The 18,718-nt window shown below is 35.5% G+C and overlaps 2 long non-coding RNA genes across 2 annotated transcripts in view; one reads left to right on the top strand and one right to left on the bottom strand.

Annotated features, from left to right (window-relative positions):
• LOC147844362 (uncharacterized) overlaps positions 1–8,283 on the bottom strand; it is a 230,886-nt gene extending 222,603 nt beyond the window's left edge. The window contains exons 1-4 of the long non-coding RNA XR_015491722.1: positions 8,149–8,283; positions 7,392–7,580; positions 6,989–7,147; positions 6,370–6,465 (exon numbers count right to left, since the gene is read on the bottom strand). This is a non-coding gene — a long non-coding RNA (uncharacterized LOC147844362). The remainder of the gene's footprint in view (positions 1–6,369; positions 6,466–6,988; positions 7,148–7,391; positions 7,581–8,148) is intronic.
• A 793-nt stretch (positions 8,284–9,076) lies between these two features.
• On the top strand, positions 9,077–18,355 carry LOC147844361 (uncharacterized). Its single transcript, XR_015491732.1, has 2 exons — positions 9,077–11,257; positions 16,888–18,355. It is a non-coding gene; the product is annotated as an uncharacterized LOC147844361 (long non-coding RNA).
• Positions 18,356–18,718: the final 363 nt, after the last annotated feature.

The raw sequence follows: 18,718 nt of genomic DNA, 5'->3' as shown, positions 1-18,718 counted from the left end.
TTTGGATGTCATCAATTTTGTTCTGTATGATCATGTGGAGGAAATAATATTCCATGATAACCAGATTCAGAACTTTGTAGTGCTAAAAACAGATCATCTGCCTAGACAAAGACAAGGAAAAAAGATGGGACTATACAAGGCCTGGGTAATCATCAACAAGCAGAACAACTACATTCTGACAGCAAATTACACCTTTACAGCAGGGTATGTGAACTTACACATAGAGGTAAAGTTTACACATTCGGACTCTCTCCTTAATAATATAATTTATAGAAAAGTATAATTTGCAAACTCTAAATAGCGAAATCATATTAGTAGCCAATAACTATCAAAGTACAGCTTTGTTTACAGACAAATAAACAATGTTAATGTTGTTTTCAAGTCACACTTGCAGGCTATTTCAGACCGAATATTCAAAGTGCCATGGTAAACAATTTAGGAAGTGTGTCACAAGTTGTCACTGAATGAATGTGTGAATAAAAAAACAACTTTACCTTAATAACTTACACTTTCACGTTTCATTCTCAGCATTCAGTGTCTGCAGTTTGGTTAAACATATGTAACTGTTTTTGCTGAAATCATTGCTGCAATCAAAAATAAGTAATGTGTATGATTCAGCATAGCATAAACTTACCTGATATGAAATGAGAACTGCAGAGTCCAGCATTTGTAATTAGTTCATCACTTCATTCAGCTCCTTTTTAGCCAAAGACGTCTGTGGTTGGTATTAAAAGCAGTGTGGTGTATGGTAAAAGTAAAGTATTCTATTTTTGACCTTGCGAATTTGGCATCCTACTGCACAACACAACATGTTTACTATTGCCACCGGTCTCTTTTTGTAACCGAGAACCTGTGTGACACACACACACACACACATATATATATATATATATATATATATATATATATATATATATATATATATATATATATATATATATATATAGTTTGTACAGTTTATATGTTTGAATTCAGAATTATTGGCCCCATAGTCCCCCCTAATTAAAAATAAAAAATGCTTTTATTCTAACCAAAATAAAACAAGACTTTCTTTAAAAGAAAAAAAGTATTAGACAATAATATAATAATATCAGACAAACTGTGAAAATGTCCTTGCTCTGCTAAACATCATTTGGAATTTTTTTTTTTTTTAATATTTTGATAATAAAAGTTTTCCCACAGAGAGCAGAAATACCCCTGGCACTATTCTTGTGGAATCTAATGTCCAGATCACCATATAGTGGTTAAATGATGATAGATCGATATATAGTAGTTAAACATATACAATTTATGTGGGTATATTTAGCAGTTGTATTTGATCTCAATTTAATTATATTTGCAAATAGCAAATAGATTTAACAGAGGACAACATTATATTTTTATATCTTATGACTATCAACATAAAACATTTATATAACCATCATAAAGTTTTGAATTAGCATCAGGCTTTGTCTGCTGGCAACTGACAACTTGAGTAGTTCTAGCCAGTTCTACTGTTGTGCCTGAAGTGACTATGTCAGTATGTGCCTTGGCCAGTCACTTTCCACAGTCACTTTTGGGGTTAAAGCATCCTTAAGGGGAAAAGACCAGGCTTTTTCAGTCATCCGAATACCTATCAAAAAACGATAGCTTAATCCTCAAGAGATTTGAAAATTGTCTTTACGAAATCAAACTCTGGGTCACCGATAACTTTATGCTTTTGAATGAAGATAAATCCCGAGTTATTCTTTTTATTCCTCCACAGCATTCTAGCAAACTACCTACTGATCTTGGTGTATTAAACTGTTACCTCGCCTCTGAAGTTTCTACTAGACAGTAGTCTAAAGCTGTTCTATAGACTATCTAAAAAATATAGCTTAAATGGGCTAATAATTTTTACATTAATATTTAAAAAAGATCAAATAAAATTAAATAAAATATGCTTTTATTATAGCTAAATAAACCAAACAAGACTTAATAAGGCCTAATAATTCCGACTTCAACTATATATATATATATATATATATATATATATATATATATATATATATATATATATATATATATATATATATATATATATATATATATATATATAATGATAAAGATGTAAAAAGTGAGAGTTTAATATGGCCAGTACCACCGCACAATGTACCGCCGTCGCTCTAAAAGAAAAACAACTTGATTTTTTAGGTATGACTGCAGTTTGCGACTATGCTGCCAGGTGGCACATAGGGATGGGATGAGAACGGACAGAAATAGCCTATACATTAGCTGTAAATACTCAAGATAAACAATGAGGATAAACTACTCAAAGAGGAAAAAAAAAACTCAAAGATAAACAATGAAACAAAGCATTATAATTTCTTCATTGATCATTAAAAAGACAAATTGACTACATTATTTTATTTATATTTGTGCTTACATCCAATTAGATTGCCACCATATCTTAACAGTTTTATATTTTAAAAGGGTGATGTATGAAGAGATTATTTAAATTTTTGTTCACAAATAAAACAAACAAATAAACATTTTTTTGCAATTTAATTCTTTAATGCTTAAAGAGCCCATATTATACATGAAATAAGGTCATATCTTGGTTGTAAGGGTCTCCAACAACAGTCTAATATGCATGCAAGGTCAAAAAACACTTTCATGGTCTTATAATCTGCATTTATTTTTACCTAATTATCCCAGCGACTCCTGTATGAATCGTCCAGTGATTCATTTGTTCCCAAACCCCTCCTTAGCGCGAAGCTAATCTGCGCTGATTGGACCGATGACAGTCTGTCGCGATTGGTCGACTGCCTTCAGTCAGAGAGGGAAATGGCCAATAGCTAATCAGCAATTTAAAAAGTAATCACAGTTCATACACGCTCGATAGTGTAGGCGTGGACTTTAGCTGCCACACTATGGCGAGTGGATAGTGCCACGGATAACCGAACGAAGGAGACAGTCGTGTACTCGCCAAACCACACACACACACAAAAACACACACACACCTCCGGATGACAACGCTCCCGCTTCAGCCCGCACCCGCCAGGTTTTAGCCTGAGAACCCGCTCCGTTTTCTGCCCGCCGCGCCCGGTCCCGCTAGAGCGGAGAACACAACCAAATATCACCCAGTATACAGTCCAGACAGCCAAGCTGTCTGTATAAACGCATACACACAGCACAAAGCACACAAAGCTCGTTCGTTCGTTCGCTCTCTCTCGCTCTCTTTCTCTCTCTCTCTCTCAGAACTCTAGAACTCTAGCACGGAGCTCCATAAACAAACAGCACGCGTCGCGTTTTTAACGTGACTTTGCACGCGATAAGATAATATATCCAGTTAACCTGATACAGTACACGCGGTTACAAGTAACAAATCACAACTAAATACATTTGCAAGCTAGAGTAAACGAGGCAACAACTTTAACCGCACGTACTTACACTTGAAAAATGGAAGAAACCCATCCTGACGTCCATCAGTTACTCTTTACCGATCCTTCCTTTAACAAACTCAGATGAAGTATTCTTTGTAGCATGTAGCTTCCAGAAGTTTCCAACTGCTTGGTTATAATGCTGATGTTTCATCTTTGGGTAGAGACTCAATATATCCATCTGCAGTGTGACTTCAATCGACCGGCATGTTTGTGTGCGTGTGTTTGTGGGTGTGCGTGTGTTTGTGGGTGTGTGTGTGTGTGTGTCTGGGTTACTGCGTCAGAGGGCGGGGCCTCAGGTTTGAAATCTCCCGGGTTTGCGCGTGCACGTGAAAAACTTTGTTTCGTTCGTACGTCATGGCGAAACACCTAATGACTCGGTATCAAGGCGACTTGTTTGAAGCACTATGATTCGACTCTTTTATAGATGAATCAACAGTTTTAAACACTGTACTCTTACAGATTTAAGCCTTAGCTGAATACTTCACTTCACTTAGAGCTGTGTTACACACTACATGGAGGGGAATTTTCAAAAACCCATAATATGGGCTCTTTAATGTAAATCATGATTTTTAAAAGTCATTTCCATAAATTGTGTTTTTGCGTACTCTTTCATGCAAAACATGATTTCTCTACAAAATGGAGCTATTTGTTTTTTGCAAATAATCTCTTATATATCCTGCTGCTGCTGTATAATGGGAGTGTGGAGTTTTTGACTAGTCTGTATATAGACTCACTGTAAAAAAAAAAAAGTTGAATAAACTTAAAATAATAAGGCAACCGATCACACACAGCTTTTTGAGTTAACTAAGTCGACTTAAAATATTTTGTTGAATTCCTTGTTTAACCAACAACATATTTTTGTTTGCTGAACAAATATTATCATGTTTACTCAACAAGATCTTTTGTTTGCTGAACAAAAATTTTCACGTTTATTCAACAAGATCTTTTGTTTACTGAACAAAAATGATCATGTTTACTCAACAAGATCTTTTGTTTGCTGAACAAAAATTTTCACGTTTATTCAACAAGATCTTTTGTTTACTGAACAAAAATGATCATGTTTACTCAACAAGATCTTTTGTTTGCTGAACAAAAATTTTCACGTTTATTCAACAAGATCTTTTGTTTACTGAACAAAAATGATCATGTTTACTCAACAAGATTTTTTTAGTTTACTGAACAAATAAAACAAACTGATTCATTATGCATTTACTATTAATTTTTAGGATTCAAATTAAATACACAAGAATAGTCAATTCACTTTTTTTATTTTTAACTGTGTTCAAATCACAATCCAAAACATTTGCATACAAAATCAGCATTTGACATTAGCCGTGTTCAGCATTGGGCTAGTTTGTACACAACTAGTACTGAATGTTTCCAGATTTGAAAAGATTGTACACTGCCTCAACATAAAATAACTGGCAACCTTACTAAAACCAAGCTATTAGTGTGTCCAAACACTCAAACCAGGTGAATATACAATCATCTAATCAGAGTAAACCCTAAAAGCCACTCCATTCAAACAGTCTTTAAAGTGTACTGCACTTTTGTCAACAAAGTACATCAAGTCCAAAAACAGACCTCAAAACATTCAAACAGTGGCACAGTAGGAAGTGCTTTCACCTCCCACCAAGGTCGCTGGTTCGAGTCTCAGCTGGGTCAGTTGCCGTTACTGTGTGGAGTTTGAATGTTCTCCCTGCGTTCACGTGGGTTTCCTTTGGGTTCTCTGGTTTCCCCCACAGTCCAAAGACGTGTGGCACAGGTGAATTGGGTAGGCTAAAATTGTCCATAGTGTATGTGTGAATGAGTGTGTATGGATGTTTTCCAGAGATGGGTTGCAGCCGGAAGGGCATCCGCTGCGTAAAACAAGTTCATTGCGCTGTGGCGACCCCAGATTAATAAAGGTACTAAGCCGAAAAGAAAATGAATGAATGAATGAACTGAACTCTCGCAGATCATGTGCCACCAACCTCCATAAAACATGCTGAATCACTTAAAAATTATATTTGAGTTCTTTTGGGTGTTCCATATTCAGTCTATACAAGAGGCTGAACAAGTAAGCGAAGGCAGACAGATGTGTGATATCCTGAAGTACTATGGCCTCCTCCAAGATTTTAGCAAGGTTCATCACATATTGCAGGGATGCAAAAGTGCCATTATCATCTTCCACCACAGTGAAGATTCCAATCCTTTAATCTCTGGTGCTGTGGTCTTCAGGGTCCGTGTCCTTATAGGAGATTAAGTAATGGGAAAATTAATTGATGTGTAATATTAATTACTACTTATTAATGTTATTACTATTATGCAAAGAAAATAAAAACATGTAATACTTTCGTACATACAAACAGTAACACTTTGAATAGTCTATAATATATAATAATTGAACAATATATTGACAACTTTTTAATATTTAGCAATTTTTTAAACTTTTATTTTACATAAAATTGCAAAGATTTACTTTTATTTGATACAGTTTCAATTGTGAAAGTTGTTTATTGTCCTGTTTAGAATATAACTAAGCCTTTAATTGTCCGTCATAAGGCATTTATAAAGCATAAATAGTCCTCACTTTAGATTAGGTCACAACTGGATGAAGTTAAGCTCATAAAGCATATACTAACATACAAAGTAACTATTATTACATACCTTAATATTAGGATATTTAAATGTTAATTTGAATAGTTTATTAATCGTGTACTTAAGCATTCTGAATGATCTTAAAAACACCAAGTATTCTTAAATAACTGGTTTGTAAATAATGCAATACTTAAATTAGTAATACAAATGAATCATTAAAGTTAAAAAAATACAATCATTGAGCACTTCATGTAGAGTTATGCTTAACAGAAAATAAATTAACTATTCGCTAATACTAAATAAATTATTTATAGCGTCCAGCTATTATAAGTGTTACCAAGCAGACTAATAAATGTAGAATAGGGTATGAAAATGGGTAACTTACCAGACATATCTTGAGAAAGCAAGCAGAATTTTTACGAAGAAAAATTGGCAATCCCTCAAGAGCTGCTCTTTCTCGATCGGTGACAATATCAGTGACCTAAAGGAAAGTCATTTACAAAGGGTGTTTTACAATCTTTTTGTTTTGTAAGTAAAAATGTACTTAGTACATTTAAATGAGCATAGTATTTTATTCATGCTGTTGAAAAAACACATGGCTTTGTTTTTAAAAAAGAATTTTGTGGTTTCCATACAATGGAATTTGATAATGGTTGTGTTGGCAAATTTAGAAAAATGTTTAGTTTCATGTGACAATTACTTTGAGTTAAAAACTACAGCTATTATTTTCTATTTTCCTCTTTGAATGCATTCATTTGAAATGGTCACTCAAAACAAGTGAAACATCTGTTATTTATCTTACTTCCATCTCACAATCAAAACACAACTTGACACAATTAAAATTAATGCAAAAGGGCTGGACAATTAAATTGTTGCAATTACGTTTTATTAGACTGTATTACCTGAGCATGAAATTCATGCTTTTGTGTTTGACAGGACAAAATATGTTGCACATGTTAAAAACATCAGACGGGTGTATAAGAAAAAAAGATCTTAATGAGTACCTGCTCATCCATCTTGTTTAAAGTTGTATCCATCTCTGGACCCATTGAATCCCTTCTTTTTCTGTAGAGTTTCAGGAGAGGTGCTGTATATTTATCAAGTCACTCGATTAACTGTCTCAGGAGATCTACATTACAGATCTGAGAAAACTCTTTGCAGATCTACAATATACAAAAAAAACATACATATTAATATTTACACATATATATATATATATATATATATATATATATATATATATATATATATATATATATATATATTTGTAAATGTAAATATTTAAATGTTCAAATGCTGAATACAGATGTATTTTGAATTACCTATAATAATAATGTTGTTTGTTATTTTTAGCATTATCATTACTACCTTGAATGAAACCAAAGCAATTGCAATATAGTGACTTACCTCTTCCGTAAAGTCCAGGTTATCTCTCTCTAATTTCTTCCTGGCTAAATCTCAACAACTTCTTTTGGGCAAAGAGAAAAGGTTTCTTGCATCTGCTGGTGAATGACCGTCAAATTTCACTGATGATAGCAAGTCTCACCTCCTCAAGGAAATCTTGCATTGAATTATGTCATTGTCAATATTTCAGTCCTTTTGAGCAAAAAGAAAGAAAAATATATATTTAGCCCTTTATATTTTTTATGTAAATAAAAGCTAGCTGACTGTTAAAGCAAGTTGGTCTGAATATGATAGACATTTAGTCGAGCTAACTAATATACAAGCAAATCAAGCAATGAATTACATGAAAATCACACGATTTTCACAGTTAAACACGTCATCGTTTGTTCCACTGGCTCTGGTTCGAAGGGAAAAAAGGTTATGATGTGCGCAATGCTGACAGCAATCTAGATAAACAGGACATAATGTTATATTCGTTTTAGCAAGGAAATTTGACTTGGATACCTGATCTGGTATGTTATATGATACTCATTGTATTTATCGTGAGTTATTAAAGCAAATGACTCGATTGAAATCGCTATTTGTTTCAAATACATTCACTCAAAACTTTTATTGATGTAAATAGCCAAAACCAAGTGCACGAAACAAGTAACTCACGGCTAAATTATAACAAATAGTTCGGTATTAGGATACACGCGCACATCAAAGCCAACATATCAAATAATATAACGTTAGATGACAACAAAAAAGACATGCATACCTATGATTTAGTGATGTGACGTGCGCCGAGGCTTCGAAGCATGTATCAAAAAAACGATACATCTCGCAGTGAAGCAGTGTACCGGAGCTTGATTCGTTTTGCCATCATCACGTGATCAGTGACGTCCGAAGCTTCATTTTCGCCTTAACCCACGTGACTGCTTCGAATTTTGATTCAAAGGTTTAAACACCCTCATAGTAAAGTGTATAGCTAGAGAATTGGCGTCTATTACATACATTTGTTTCAAAGCACTGCACCAGTCCCAAACACCAGTAATTAAAGTAAACTACAATAGTATTTTTTAGTAAAAAGGTTTTGAACAATACTAAAGTGTATTAGCGTATTTTTTTATGACTATCTTTAAAGAAAACCACCGCATATCGTAGTATTGTGTTTGACAGAGAGGATCTGGTGAATGCAACACTGAAGCATTGTTCATATAGCGTCCTCCTAGAGCACTCGCCTCCCAATCAGGAATCGCTGGTTCGATCCCTGCTTGGAGCGGGTAATATATCTTGTGTAAAAACTACAGTAATTGAGTAATTTGTTTATATTGCTGTTTTTGTATTACTACATGAATGAGTTGGTCAGTTGTGAACATTTGACATTATGGCAACACAGTGCTTTCCCACACTTTCACCAGAAGAGGTCCTCATCGAGCTCTGATTTAGAAAGCTTCGAGTAACGAACCTTTTTCCGATACAATTGAGTCGAGTGCTTCACTGGTTCAGAAAGCTTCATTTCACTATCACTACTATGATTTAGCAGAAACGTCGTTGGCCTGCTCTTAACCGCTCTATCACGGTCTCTCACATCAATAATACACTGGTAAAATAGATCGGGCAGTCAGATGGGTAGCACATCGCACAAAAAACATGTATACAATTATATACAATCGATTATGAAAACGATTGACATGTAGCTCCGCAGACAGAAAGATGGTTCGTTTTGTCGCGCGCACGAGACAGGTACCCCTTGCAGTGACCTATGGAAGTAAATTGCGCATGCGCCAGAAGCTTATAAGGCGCATGCGCCAACAAGAAGGGCACGCATCAATGCAAAACTAAGAATTTTGTATTAGTTCAACAAAATATTTTAAGTTTTTCACATTGAAGCACCATATTTGTTGAACAAACTAACTATTATGTGTCAGCATTTCAAATGAAAATATTTAAATTCAGTTAACTTATTAATCTTTGTTCAGAGGACTTTTTGAAAGTTGGCGTTTTTACAGTGCTGGAGTGTCTCATTTACTGCATTGTGCCACTTTGATATCACTTTATAAACTCTACACTGCAACTGCGGATCAACTACTGGCACCTGAAACAGCCAATGAAGTATTGTAGGAATCGCCACTGTAGGAGTTCACACACATTATCAATCCATCTAAAATTACTATTATTTGTACAGTATACTTATTCTCCTAAGATGTTTTCAGCTCTTTTTAAACTGGAAAAGTCTGTTTACCCCCTTAGTGAGTACCAGTACACAGTATTTAGGTGTTTCATATTTCTAAAGTTCCTCTGCATTTCAACTTGCAGAACTAAGACCAAAAATGTTTTTAAAGCTCCTCATCCTGTTCTTAAGGACTGACATTTTATTCAATCACATCTCTTAAAGATGCTGATGCCGAATTGTACATTAAGTGAAGTTTTTAAACAAATTTCAAGAGGAGCATGTGATATAATTGACTGCAGCTGGCCACCTATCTACACTCATTAGTTAGCCAATCAGATCTATCCTAACTCACTATAAGTAGCCTAGCTAGATATTACTCCCTTATATTCGTTTTCTGAAAAAAACCCCATCCACCCCCTTTCTCCTCCTTTTCTCCTTTACAAAAAAGGGGAGCTCTCGAGAACCACCTGATCTCGTACTCCCCTCACATGCTCTATGGACCTGGTGGGAGCCCTGGGCTCAACTATCTCCGAGCTCAGGGTTCTCTCCCGAATCAGCATGCCAAACCTGCTTACAGTTGTCAAGCAATATCTAAGTGTGAACTCTTGAAACTGAATTTATATTTTACTGGTCTTAGCATTGTGCAGTATACTATTTTCAATGATTGTGACTTTTTTTGACAGTATTGTCTGTTGTTGTTTTTTTATGATGTCATCATGTAGACTTCTTTACTATTTTACAGTATTTTACAGTATTATAAAACTACAAGACGCTACATTATTTTGATACAAAATATTAAGCCATTTTCATTAGGCCCATCAAATACAAATCACATACATTTTGTATTTAAATTCATATTTGAAATACTTGTGTAATAAATACTGCACATCACTGAGTGTTATTTTATCAATGTAATAGTGCTTGTATTCATATACAAAAATAGCACAAATTTGCAAAACTGTCAGAATGAACATTAATGCATGCATTTCATTAGCTGAAAGCATGCACTTAACTTGTAAATGTTTAAAAAGCTCTATTCTCTCCCTTGCCTCTCTTTGCTGTGATTAACAGCCTAAGGCTGTGACAGAGACAGATGTGATTTCTCTTTACACCTATTTTGTTGATGTCTGTCAGGCAGATGTGACATTTCATGTGAGCGATCCTACAAATGATAATTTGCAGCTGCTTTAATAATTTTCAAAGCTCAACAAGTACACAATATCACCCACAAGCAAAAGACACATTCATTTGCACAAACATGAACAAGAAAGGCATCACCGCTGAGGCAAAACACTTCCTTGTTATACATGCGAGATTAAATCATAAAGTGCTGGTGAAAACTGGAATGTTGTTTACTCATTGCATATTTGCATTGAGATTAGTGTTTGCATTTCCAGAGCATTTTAAGAAACACAATTGTGTATGTGTTTGCAGATGAATAAAGCATCTTGCTAAAATTAACATGGCTAAAGTGCTTCTATTGTTTTTTTGTTTGTTTTTTTCTTCCCAACCCAGGCTAACTGGAAACATGTAACTCGGTTAACCAACCAAATCAAATCAAATTAAATTGAATCAAATCAAATCACTTTTATTATCACATCATTAGCGGCATGTGTGCTATGATGAGTGAAAAGATTTTAATTGCTGGCTCCAGACAGTACAAAATACAGACAGTGCAAATACAACGACAATTTGAAATTGACAGCGATATGTACAAAGAATAGGTGTCCACCTATCAATATGCAGTGCATGCTACATATTGACGGTGTGCAGTGAGGGCATGGAAGAGTCTGTGTGTGGTGTGTTAAGTGTTCATCAGCACAAACATGCAACAAGCAACCAACTACAAGCAAACAAGCAACAAACAAGCAAGCAACCAACAAACCAACCAACCAAATAAAATAAAATGTAAAAAAAATAAATTAAATATAAACAATAGTGCCAACTGAAGTTTAGACATCTAATAATAATATTTAAAATATTTGTAAATAATATATCTTTATTTTGCATGAATTTAATTTAAAATACTACTTCTTACCTATAAAGCTTTAAATAAATCTAGCTCCTGTTTATCTAACCAACCTTTTGTCTCTCTACAATCCAACTCGCTCTTTAAGATCTCAAAACTCAGGAGCCTTCTCTTTTATGGCTCCTAAACACTGGAATAGCCTTCCTGATAACGTCCGAGACTCAGACACACTCTCTTAGTTCAAAACTAGATTAAAGACTGTTTAGTAAAGCATATATTTAGTGCATCACTTAGCTGGTTTCTACACAAATTTCTGCATCTTGCTTATATACACTATGAACAGCAGCTACGCTCATTATTCTCTTTTTTCTCCATTTCCACCTGGAGATACTCATCCCGAGGTCCTCAGATTATGTGGAGTCATTGATTGGATCCAAGACCAGCGATGTGATAATCCCAAGGTTTCCATATCCGGGACCAGGCCGTATCCTGAGCAGCTGTTGCTCCGGTCATGGAGGAGTGGAGAACATGAGACTGATTCCAGTGACGCTCTAGGGACAAACAAGTCTTCAATGCGGCCAACTCCCAGCCTCCACCGCTGAGACTGCAGATCTGCACAAGACTTTTGGTCAGAAAAGAAATTAAAATAGTTGCACCCAACTGAGTCTGGTTTCTCTCAAGATTTTTTTCTTCACTCGCCTCGGTGAATTTTTTTTTCCCTCTCCGCTGTCGCCACTAGCTTGCATGGTTCGGGATCAGTAGAGCTACCCATCGATGAATTTGCTCTTCAGTGTTTGGACTCTTAGTAATGTAGTGAAATTAGCTCAGTTTATGAATATTAACAATCAATAATAATTATTTATTATTAGTTATTAATATGCTGGTGTAACCTTCTGTCCATTTGACTAAACAAATTTATAATTGTGTATGATTCCGCCCGCTCGGGCAAGCGAACTCTCGGATTATGAATATTAATTATCAACAATAGCAAATTAGTATTAATCATTAATATTCTGGATTAACTTGTTAATTTGACCAAATAAATATAACCAGAACTCGACCGCTCATCCGAGCGGACTCCGTAATGAATTATTTATTTAGAAAGGGAATTATTACTACTCCTTGTGAAGTAGATTAATCATTCATAAGTTTTGATCAACTTAATAGCAGGTAGGGAAGGGAATCTATAATTTCAGTGACTTTTTCTGTGAGGCAAAGAATACAATCCATTTGATTATAATGGGCTTTATTGACTAGTCTGACATATAACGAACAAACGCACAAACATAACATAAAACATAGAACAAATGTATACTGAACGTAGATAGGCTATATACGGGTCTATAGAACACAAAACAAACAGACAGAAACAGAAAAGTGCGGAAATAGAGAGTCCAGATAAAGAGTGGCAAATCTACCTCAGTTCCGCACATTAGTAAGGATCACCATAATTATAAAAACACCTTTTTGATAAAAGGGGCACAGCTTATTCGCATAATCAAAATAAATGGACTTTAGGGTTTGGCGGTCTCTCTCTTTTTGCGAGTTTTCTTCCGATGTGCTGGAAGTCCTTTTGATGTCCTTTCTTGATGCGTGGAGTTTGCAATACAGGTCATAAGAAAAGCGATTGCAACTTAAAGTGAGTTTACTTTGCCGGAAAAATAAGAAACTTAGGCTCGGGCTAGCCACGCGGCACAGAAACTGTGGTTTGCCCCCTTTAAAGGAAGCACACCTCTCGAAAGACTGTTTTCGGCACTTCTGCCACGGGCTTAGGGAGCAGACGGGTTTTAACTGTGGGCCACGTTACAACCCCTTTCGGCATGCTCGACCAATGATTTCGGGGCAAAGTTTGAGCGCAAAACTTTCCTTTGTCTCTAGGCTGCTCATATATTGAGGATCCTCCCGCAGCCTAAGGATGGTCTTTAATTCAGGGCATTAAAGAATGTGTGCCGTACGAGTTATTATCATGCGCTTTGCATCATGTGTTGTAAAATGTCAGCAGAAACCCATCTGTACCAAACATGGGTGGGGGGGTTAAAAGTACATCAACATAATTCCAACATCCTTACATTATTTATGCTTTAAAAAAAGGCCTAAAAGTACCAGGCATACGGGTTATATGAGGGATTATACATGTAAGAAAAGTCAGAGATGAAATACAAAGTTTACAAAACATAACTTTTATTTTTGGGCTGATCCAGGATTTCTGAGTCCCCTTTCAGCGTCGAGAACCTCGTGTATGTATGTGTGAGTGTGTGTGTGTGGAAGGAGGGAGACAGGAATGTCTTTAAAGCTCCCATCTCTGGCTTACCTCTAGATATGTGAGGTGTCACCAGAGACACAGACTTCGTGGCGCCAGTAGTCATAAACTCATGCAGAGGAGACTCAGACCCCTTTATAAAATCAATATGTAGTTTTATCTATGGACTGTACGCTACAGTAATGATTTTAAACCACACTGAACTGAGCTAAACTGAACTGAACTTAAACACTAGAAACTGAACTACTCTGTTCCAATTACGATGACCATTTATCTGAAGCTGCTTTGACACAATCTATATTGTAAAAGCGCTATACAAATAAAGCTGAATTGAATTAAATAAATCCTTATATATATATATATATATATATATATATATATATATATATATATATATATATATGTGTGTGTGTGTTTGTGTGTATATATATATATATATATATATATATATATATATATATATATATATACACATATACGAATATAGTTTGCATGTATACTTGAATGAACTTAATTAAATAAATCAATAAAAATAAATAAAGTAAAAATAACTAAGAAATAAGAAAAAAAATGAACAAATAAATATTAATAGATGAATATCAATAAATAAATAAATAAATAAATAGTTCTTCACATGCGGCCAAATTATACTGAAATCAATTGAAATCTTATTGCAAGCAGATTTAAAGGTATTATTTTCTTTGGTTAGCTTAATACATTGTAGCTGTACAATCCTCACAATTACAAGACATAATAACTTATTCAATCTAGAGTCTGTGGCAAATCCACAGTTTAGCATTACTATCTTTTTACAAGTCCCTATTTTCCACATTCAGAGACCAGACAGTCCCACTTCATTATAGATTTCATGATTCTGTACCTCTCAGCTGTCCCAGTTCTTCTACCTTTTTAATATTTCTCTTTTCCTTTTGCTTTTTAACTGATCTTTTAAGTATTTCTTAGAGCAGAGGAGAGGTTGTGAGGGAGTTGAGCTGAACTAATGAGCTGCCTCCTTCGCTGTCTTTCTCTGAACTAATATGCTTGCCTTGGCTTTTCGTTTTCTTTTTTGCTTGGCAACTACTTTTTAAAATATCAACAAAATGGATACACTTCATGTCATTATCGGTTCATCTGCAATGAACATGATAAATAAAAAACACATAAGATCAAAGATAAACAGTTTGAATGTTTCACTGTGCCATTGTGTAACAGAAAAAAAAATCTAATGAGGAGATTTTGATCTCTTTAAAACCAGTGTGTGTTATTTAAACATTGAGTACTTTGAAACAATGAAGTTTCACAATTCCTAAAATTAAAATACATTTAAAATGTACTGTATTATTCTCAAAAGTTATCGATCTGTCTTATTGCTTCAGACAACAACTTTGATTTGAATTCACCTGGTCATCTGTTGACAGGGAGCAATATTGAAACTTTTTTCTACCAAATCTAGTTGTGAAGAATCTGCACATGCTTCCCTTTCAAACAGGTTATACTGACACATTTTCTACCATTTGTTTCTAAAGTTCCAATAGTGAAAGGTCCTTGAGTGTTTATTCACAGCTGAAGGGATTGAGCCATTTAAATATATTCCTGGTGGCAGTAGATTATAGCATTTGGGTCTGTTCCTATTCACTTACTTTTGACAAGAATTGTCCATTGTATGCATAAGTTTCCATTAACAATAAAAAAAATTTCTTTCATTAACTTGGCTTAATAACTAAGAACATTAGCATTTTAATAGTCATCCTTCATTTCTCGACACATACAAAGAGAGTAAAGGCAAGCTCATCGCACAGGGCTCATCTGACTTGTCTTTTCTATCCCTGAAGAATATTTAAAGTAGAGAATTTCTCTCACTTACAGAGACTTAGGTGCTGATATTGAAGCAGTTTAATGTTGAAGGAAACCAGAAATTCTTTCTCAAACTCTTTGTGCTGCTTCAATATGATCTCATTAGTAGGGGAGACTGGGAATGGTTTTAAAATGCACACAAATCTGAAGGTTTGTAATTCTTCTCGGATATTTCAATAAGGTTATTACACGTGCATACATGACACTTTTGAACTACCTGCAAATAAAGATTCATGGCTAAGACTTACCTCTGTGTTCTTGCATCTGAGAATCCTGACAGAAGATCAAACCAACTTAAGGGAACATGAATTGTGGTTACCCTCATAACACCCAGCCCAGACCTGTTCACAGAATTTGTACTTGTGATTGAATTCCCATTACAATGCTCTCTGTATTTTGAGATGCACACCCACCAATTCACCACAAAGTGAGCAGAGCGGCCTTTACCCTCTTGCTCTTGTCTGGAAACGTTCTGCAGTGGGCACAAGCCAACTAAAATTCAAATAGTCCAATGAACAACTCAATGGGTTCATTTACAACCCCCTTTAAGCAAGTGTTTGGCCAATCCACCAGCGAGTTGTCTGACCAAGATCAGCTGATCTACATCAACAGAAGACTTCTGTGAGTGGTAACACCCACCAATTCCTTTTGTCAGGGGGGCTACTATTCTATTGTCAGTTCCCTGGACGAACAGATCCATGCCATCTCCCAAAATTGATGGGGAGGTCTTTTTTCCAGAATTGAGTTGCGGCTAGAAGGGCATCCACAGCGTAAAACATATGCCGGAATAGTTGGTGGTTCACTCAGCTGTGGGGACCCCCGATAAATAAGGGACTAAGCCGGAGGAAAATGAATAAAAGAACAATCTGGGAGGTTCAAAAGGAAAACATACATTCATTTCACTTAAATCTAAACCTTCTGAACTCACTCCACACTCCAAAAAGTGATCATCCAGGTAGCCAGAAAACCCTCTCTCTCCATCAGGATTAATTCAGGATTACCAATAGGGCACACAAAGTCCCTAAGGTTCATCAAGGGTTGTCCAGTCTGTACCTTTTTCAAAACTTCTAATTACATGATGCCACCCAAGCCCGAGACGTTTCTTTCTGCTACGCTCAGACAGACGGTTCCGCTGCATCCGGTCACGCACCAGCTGACTGAAGGAAAGTTTCTTCCCCCAGACTATCAGGCTGATGAACACTTAACACACCCCACACAAACTCTTCCATACCCCTCACTGCACACCATCAATATGTAGCATGCACTGCACTTTAACCTATCCATACTTAAAACAAAACTGCCTACAACTATGTGTACACCTATTCATTGTACATAACGCTGTCAACACTGCCAATTTTACATTGTCCTGTTTTTTTGGGAGCATGCTGTTGTATGTCGTTCTATTTGCATCTGTACTTTGCATTGTCTGGTGCCAGCATCTAAGCTTTTCATTCATCACAGCACAGGTGTTGTTGATGATGTACCAAAAAAAAGTGATTTGATTTGATTTGTTATTGATTAATTGATTAATCTAATTAATCACAATTAATCACACATAAATTGTGGCAGAGAAACCCACAAAATAACATTTGAAATGATGATAGATGAAGACTGAACTGATTACATAAAATCAATTTGTATTGGATCTTTTACATCTCTGAGTAGAGATGGTTTGGTACAAACAATTTCACAATTTAGTTTGTATTTTGTTTTTCAAGTCATGTTTCAGTTTATTTTTTATTACGGTTAGCGAGAAGAAATGCAGAAAGGAAAGCTCTATAAGAAGATGTGCTTCTAATTTTGTCCCTAGAAAGACAAGGATTCCATATTTTGGCAAATACCAGGAAGCTCGCTGATGGAGCAGCATGGGATCTGATTGACCATTACATGGTGCAATCATCCTGTCCATATTACAACCTGCAATCATCCAAACTGTGCAGGGAAAGCCATGACCTCTCCCACTGTTTAATCAAGGCTCACCCCCTCGCTTCTGCAATTACAACCAATTGTTCCTGGATGCTATCTAAATTCGGCTGTGATTAGGGAGCCTTGATTAGGCTTAATTAGCTTTGGACCGTTGTTATGTTATGAGAAAATAGAGCTTGTGAGTGACCACAATGAACAAATGAAACACTGCAGAAAATCTTCAGGTGGATTTGTCATTGTTGAATATTCTGAGACACCTCAGTATATAGAGAAGGAAAATACTCTTAAAAAAATAGACACACAAACACACACACACACACACATACGCACAGCTCTTTCTGCTTTTGCCCATCTGCGAATCTCTAAAAATGTGCTTGCTCTTTGTTAGATGTAGCTTCGATTTTTCACATGTCACCGCAGCTCTGAATAGAAGCAAACCATATGTTCTGGGAATGCTTTTTTCTTCTTGCAGTCAGACAAGTTTGAAACACTTTTGAATGCGCTCACCTTGCAGGACATTGACCTTTCAGCAAGAGAAGCCAAGCAACCCTAGCAGAAAAGGAATGCATGTGACGGCAGAAAGGTTGGCACAACTGGGCTTGTAATTGCTTTGCTGTACCCAAAAGCACCCTTGATGCTACACTGCTGCAAAATTGGTTATCGAACACTGAAGTCCGGTGCAGAGCACGTTACTTATGCACCTATGGAGGTCCAAAATGGATACCCATTGATTAATATACACAGGATGTACAGCAATACACAAATATCTTTACAAAAAAAAAAAAAAAAAAAAAAATCTATTAAAATGTTACAAAAATATGTATTTATTAGATTAAAAAAAAAAAAAAAAAAACCTCTTTGCTTTCTTCATGTCGGGGCGGGGGGGTTTCAGGGACAGTTTGCTTTTCTTTAATGCTATTATTTTTAGCAGTATTAATTATAATATGCATATTTATATTATTTTAATAAAAACAAGTGTGGATTTGTCCAGCTGTCGGGTTTTTGAGGTGTATGCATCACCATAAGGGTCATAAGAATAGGATGTGTGTTTAGATTATTGTAGATAGATTGTTATTATTGTTAATTTATTAATTTGCTGGAAAATTAAAACTGAATATAGAAATAGTTTTGAAATAAATCTTTGCGCTTAACAAACAAAATTA

This window comes from Danio rerio, chromosome 5 (genome assembly GCF_052040795.2).
Source record: "Danio rerio strain M-AB ecotype USA chromosome 5, GRCz13ab, whole genome shotgun sequence".
Classification (NCBI taxonomy): domain Eukaryota; kingdom Metazoa; phylum Chordata; class Actinopteri; order Cypriniformes; family Danionidae; genus Danio; species Danio rerio.
This window is presented reverse-complemented; position numbering and strand designations above follow the sequence as displayed.